This window comes from Salvia splendens, chromosome 3, assembly GCF_004379255.2.
Source record: "Salvia splendens isolate huo1 chromosome 3, SspV2, whole genome shotgun sequence".
Taxonomy (NCBI): domain Eukaryota; kingdom Viridiplantae; phylum Streptophyta; class Magnoliopsida; order Lamiales; family Lamiaceae; genus Salvia; species Salvia splendens.
Genome location: NC_056034.1, coordinates 16,184,847 through 16,191,911, shown reverse-complemented (window position 1 = coordinate 16,191,911; position 7,065 = coordinate 16,184,847). Strand labels below are relative to the sequence as shown.

Sequence of the window (7,065 nt, the reverse complement as noted above, 5' to 3'; positions counted from 1 at the left end):
GGCTTTCTAGCATAAAAATACCCTCATTTCACTGCATTGGATTGTTGAAATCTCATACTATGATATGAAACGCCAACTACAATTATAGAAAACTTATATGGAAGAGTTTGTGTTTGAAATTTGTAATGTAATGGGAACTCTATAGACCACACTTACAAGTTACAACATTTTAAAGGGAATTCAAACGTACTCCTATTAGGTAAGATTTCATATAAAAGATACAAAGTGCATAAAAGGGTAGTAGGTATGAGTGATTTACTAAATATAGTGGTAATAAAAATGTTTGATAGGAAAAACATCTAAATTAGACATGTGAAGGATTTGTCTAAAGATAAAGTGTATGAATTAAAACGAGATTCGAAAATGGACTGAAAATGAAGTTTACTAGCTTATGTATTAAGTTAATCCAGCTAGCTGGTGAAGTAATTAACAATGCATGTTAAAAAATATAGTTGACATGATGCGGATCTTCTTCTATCTTCTTCTTGATGATGAAATACAATATGGAAGTATCTAAGATTTTAATATATCTATTTTGTGAGTTTAGCAGATAGCCTCCCTCGAACAGTGCTCAAGTTAGGCTTACGGGATCTTGGTTTCCTCCTCGACCCCCTTCTCCTTTGCAAGCGCTGACGACGAATCTCAGGATCTGCCCATCCTTTCCCCCACTCTGAGAAACTGGAGTACGATTTGCACGTTTCTGTCGACAGCAGCATGTCTGCCTCTGGGTAAACAAGAAATGATTCTTCTGAATCAGACTTCAAAAACTGCAATCCCGAATCTGTTGGTTCTGGAAACTTTATCTGGACATGCTTCTGTATGTTATCACACATAGGGAGTTAATCAATCTAGTTGGAAATGTGCAGCAAAAAGAGACAACGAGAATAAGATCATACCATCCCATTGCCCTCGATTATGAACCCTCTTTCTTCTAATATACGTGCAAGACCACACCACCATGTGAAGTCACTTGCAGCATATTTGTGATTCTGCAGAAAACAAGGACATTGAAAGAATATTATGGTAAACTAAAAATGCAAATGATTGGGTCCACACACACTATTAAATAGATAAGTTATTCTGTGAATTACAGGGATACAAGGAAATATACAAGGCGTATAAGCAGAAAACATTGGGGTTATAAACAAGAACATTTACCTCTTCCCTTATCATACGGACAAATGCTCTAATATTTGGGTTCTCTATCAACTTCATGGCCTCAACATCATTGGAGAATTCACCTTGACAAGTTTTATTTGCCTAAATACATTGTGGAATTTGTAAATGTAGTATATTATAAGGGAAATATATATTTAGTTTGGAATTAATGGAAAAGTCAAAATGAAATATATGAAGAGGAAAAAATATGCAAAGGCGTTAAGGGTACCCACATAATATGTGGCAATAAGCTGCAAGAGCAGTGTTGCCTCCACTTTCAGATCCTGAATTTCCGGCGGCCCATTGGTACAGACATCGCATCTATAATAACAAGAAAGCCAGTTAAACTTTATATCAAACAAAAGTGTCATATAACAGAAGAAATGTAACATTGTAACTTACAAGTTACATCTGCCAGTAGAGAACTCTTCACCAAAGTATTCTACAAGCATTTTGGCTCTACAACAAGAAGTTTTCATTCCATACCTGCCAATAATTGAACAGGATTGTATAGCATAGTGAAGCATGTAAGAGGAAATGTACTGGAGAAGTAAAATGATGTACCTGAAGCAATCAAATAACATCTGATATGGTTGTTTAGTCTGCTCTTCACTTCTTTGACTTGGCAAAAGAGTAGGTATTCTTGATAGATTAGCATATAGCACTGCACCAGAGAAAGTGCTTCTGTCATATAAATGCTCAAGACTTCTTTTAGAAACCATAAACTTCATGCAAATGAATACTACTTACCACAGTCTGCTAATTCTCCATCCCGACCTGCTCGACCAGCTTCTTGGTAATATGCTTCTAAGCTCTGTATAATATAGTCAAACAGAGAAAGGTGAAACACACCCTTAGTCACTAAAAAAAGTTCTACAAAGCACAGAATGGAAGGTGAAAATAGATACTTCACACACTTGAACACATAGATGTAGGATAATCAATACACAAAATGCTGACATACTCCTAAATCTGCAGTGCGCAAATTTGCATGAAGAAATGAATGCTTATGTTGCATTATTTTACCAATGATCACGGTAAACAGAAAGATGCAATAAAAATGTCAAAAACAAAATTTTCAGACACCTGTGGCCAACCATAATGAATAATCCGTCTGACATTCGACTTGTCAATCCCCATTCCAAAAGCAATAGTAGCAACGACCACCTGAAACATGTGTAAGTAGTTGTCTTATGAATTTACAATTGGGAAAAAAACAAGCAAGTATCAAAATTTAAATGAGGTAGAAGATATTTCCCTTGTTACATGCAACACCATTTTCCAGCTCCAAGTCAATCAGAGAAGTAAACCAGCACCAAATCACTTGTTCACATTAACTACATTACCTGTAACTCATCTGCATGAAATTGTCCATGCACCTCCCTGAGATGTGACTTTGGCAACTACAAGGAAAAGCTAGAACACGAGTCACAAAATGGATCAAACAGGTAGAGGCAAGTAAAGTTTTATTTGAAAACACAATACAAAACATGTGATTATGCCCTGTATTCTAAATCAGCGTGTGTGAGCCTGTGCAAATAGTGATTTTCCTAGGAAGACTAGATAGATCTTTCCAAGTAGATAACTTTACAAGTTATTTGAATGGTCATTCTCTGAAGAGATCAATACACATATCTTTCTGTTATATGATAGGGTACTAAAATGGAGAACACAATTGACAAAAATGAACAACTTAAACTTTGGGCAATCACATGGAAGAGACTATAACCTTGGCATTATAAGCAGCTGCCTTTACACCAACACTTATAAGGAACTTAGTTAAGCTCAAAGTTTGTTTCCTAGTAGGTACATATACTATTGTTGGTCCTTCTTCCAGATGTCCTTGATGTAGTGCTGGTCTTTTCCCTGCTTTACTCGCCAGGTTGTTGGAGTCAAAAGTCCCACAACTTCTGAATTCTAGAGATGAACGTCCACAAGATTCGCCACAAAAAACTGAAAATTGACCCAGTTAAATCTAAAAGTTTGTAGATGGATAAAATAAGCATGCATCGCATATTTATTTCCACATTAACAATAAATAATGATAACTATTCTTGGTGGAAGCCAGAAAATGAACACATTTTAGATGGCAACGTTGATTAGTTGGTCCTTGGTTACGTGGAGAGCAACTAGACAGGTGAATGAGAGTAAGTAGTTGAACATTATATTGAAGATAGAAAGAAGTGATTAGTTATAATTTGATATATGTGAATGTGAGCAAGGGAAGAAACATGCAAATTATAGCACATCACCTTTTCTTATACTGGTAACCATTACATAAATTTGGTAAATAGATAAAAATATAATTTTCATATTAAAAAATTATTCCAATACCATCAAAGTCATCAGCTCCTTGCACTCTATCATAATCATCTTCCAGAAATTGAACAGACAATTTCTCCTCTGGAGAGTCCTGAAAACCATCATCATCTGAATCATCACTATCATTCATGTTTCTGAGCATTTCATCTAATCCAGATGTTCCACCATTAGGAGTACAACTCGAGATTTTAGAGCCACCATCAAGATTTTTCAGTACAAACTTTTTGAGTGCTGTCTTGTCTTTTGTGTACAATTTTATCAACTCACTGAAATCATTCTCATAGGAAGACACAGATGTTCTACTATGCTTTACCTGCATGAGTAAACAGATAACCCATTTACTTCTGAGAGATAGAGGACATGTAAACCTTATCATTAAATAACATAGACAGCTATATGAAAATATACTTTAAATAGTGTTTCAGCACAAGTAGCAACAATAACATTTATCCAACTGAGCTAGATGACAGTTATAGATATTAGATAGACTATCGTTAGCGATCTATAACAGAAAAATACTAACAAATGATGATGACCGAAACACAGCACTGACCGAAAAACGAAGATTTGGTTGGAAAAATGATGTTGTGATAATGTTTGTCTCCTTTGACATGCATTAATGACTTTAATATGTTTTCACGAACACGAATAGTTGCAGTGGCAGTCAAAGCCATCAAGGGAATGTCAAACTTAAGGCATTTCAAGTGCTCAGCGCTGAAGCTCCGTCTTAATATGGACAGTCGCCTAAGATGTATAAAAAGAGACTGGTGAGAGATCATTTCTGTTATTCTACATTGTCGTATAAACATTTCAACTGATTAACCAAACAAGATTCTGTGACTACTACCCTATCTCCTTCAGATAACATAAGAATTCGATAAAATCACATAACATGTCTATCTCATATGTAGTATTCTAAAAGAAAGGGAACTGAAGAATATAAACCTGTAGTCAGTTCGAAAATCATGTCCCCATTTCGAAACACAATGAACTTCATCAATTGCAAACAATGCAATCCCACGGGTTTCAGCTAAGCATTGAAGCGGTTTCATTAATCTGCAACAAATGGAACAAATCATTCAAAGTTCGAAGATTCCTTTAAATAGAAGAAGTATTATAGATACTTCACCTTATAATAGTCTCTGGGCAGACATAAACGATGCTATATGCACCATTCATTGCTTTGTTTTCAACACTCTTGTCAAGTTGACCAGATCCAAGGAAACAAGCTGAAATCCCAAGCTTTCCTAGTTTCAAGCACTGGTCATGCATCAAGCTAATTAATGGTGAGATAACCACCACCACCTTTCCAGATAATAAAGCTGGAATCTGAAAACATAATGATTTTCCTACCAAAGAAATCTTGAAAAGTAAGAAAAATGTCCTTGATTGGTGGGTTTGAGAAAACAACTGCATAAAGGGTGCATGAGTGGTGTACCAGATCCTGTTGCTGTGAGAACTAGACAATCTTGGTTAGCCATCCAGGCTGCCAGAACCTCTTTCTGAAAGCCCTTCAAGGATGAATATCCAAAATTCTTCTGAAGAAGATCATTTGCGTTCCTTTCCCAATCCAATCCAAACATTTTTTCATCTTTTTTGCAATAAGATGGCACCATGCCAATTTCTTGACAGAGATCCAAACCAGTATAGACAGTCGAAGGAACGACAGGTTCTTTTCCACATGTCAAGAAATTTGTATTAGAGACTGAAGCATTATAAACACCTGTCGTCTTGATTCTCTTGGGTGCAGATGACAATTTAAGTTGTTCTGTTATGTTCTGTTGTCGCAATTTAGCAGGAGGCTTAAATGAGGAAGTGTCTCTTTTCCTAGTAACTTTGTTGTCCGTAGGACACATCGAACTCGTTGATGCATTCCTGTCATTTCTATGAGAACTATTCAAGATAAACTCGATTGCATTATCCAGTGACACACCCCCTGCTTTTATTGCTTGTGTGATGTCTAAGATATCAAACCCGATATCTAGCAATTCAGCAATGACTTGATCTGAAGTCACATCATTCCCATCCATGCTGCACAAACTGCTTCCAGAATAAACCAGGGAACCAATCAATACTGAGCATACAAAGCAAAGAGCCAGAAGCAACCTAAAAGAATAATTCAAATGGGCATTGCAAAATGGCTACTTTTTCCAAAATATCTAAAATAAACTAAATCCACTCCTTTTTGTTTCAATTGCAATATGCCCAAATTTTGAATTTTCAATACCAATTGACTTAATCCAAATAAATGTGGAAAAGTATAGCTAAACCACACACAGGAAAATAAAACAGGATATGCAAGCTAGAAACATTAGCGTACTGATATTGTAACAACGGAAATGACTCAACCCGATAACAACAGAAAAGAAAAAATTAAATATTGTTTCAAATTATAATTCAATTGTCATGTTAATATATCAAGATTCTGTATAGAGAGCAGTATAAGTAGAGTCTTTCTTAGATTGCTTAGCACTACCTAATCAAGCTGCTTATAAACCTAAACTGAACATCGAACAAATAGCTTCGAATTTGCAGAATTAAAAATTGTCCACCTAAAAGAGGCAATGCTGCGATTCTGCCGTCTTCTACCTTTGAATTACACAAATAAAACTAGAAATTTGAACGGAAAGGAATTCCTGCCAGAAAGCAAAACCCGATAGCCAGCCAGATATAGAGAGAGAGAGAGAGAGTTGGAAATTTGAAATCGGACGGCGTCGTTTATTGATGCTGCCCCTCCCAGACAACTCACTCAATCAACGACTCTCAAATTATTCTCTCATTTTCCATCAGCCAAAAACTAAACCGAGTAGTTTATAATCTTAAAAAATAATTTATCAACATTTTTTAAATTTTATTTTATAAATTATAATCTAAAAAAACATCAAATATTTTTAAAAATTCAATTATATTTTACTCCATTTTTCAAATGTATAATGTAGTACTAGTACTCATAGATCAAACCTTACGTAAATCATTTGGAGTAGCACTAAATTTTATTCTTCGCTTGTCATTCTTTGATTAATCAAAAGTTAATACGAGCACTTCCGCGGCAAAATTTACTCTTTATTGTGTGTTTTGAACTAGTACAAGATATTAGAACTACTAGTATTCTTTTATTGTAATTTAGAATTGATTAGTTTGATTGAATATGTTGTAATGAGTTCTGGGGAATATAATTACTAAAATAAAAAAAGACGCTATATAATATTGCAAAGAGACAAAAATGACAAAATAGTTTCACTATTATATGAACGAAGAATGAGTACTAAAATTTTCTCTGAAGGCGGCAAATTTAAGAGGTCTTTCTTCTTTTGTGCTAAGAGAGTAATGGAATTCCAATTTAATGAAGGAGAATAGATTCATTCTAATTGAGGGAGTGACGCATAATGATTGTGCGTCGTTCTTAATGAAACGCATAACCATTATGCGTCGTTAAGTAATGACGCATAAGGATTATGCGTCGCTTAACGACGCATAAGGGTTGTGCGTCGCTCATGAACGACGCACATTGGTTATGCGTCGTTAAGGCGGCTTTTATCTGCCTCCAGTCACACGCAGATCACAGAACGCACCTTCATACACTTT

General features: G+C 35.4%; 1 pseudogene; it reads right to left on the bottom strand.

The window, feature by feature from the left end:
* Positions 1–369: 369 nt before the first annotated feature.
* LOC121795248 lies at positions 370–6,243 on the bottom strand (annotated as a pseudogene).
* Positions 6,244–7,065: the final 822 nt, after the last annotated feature.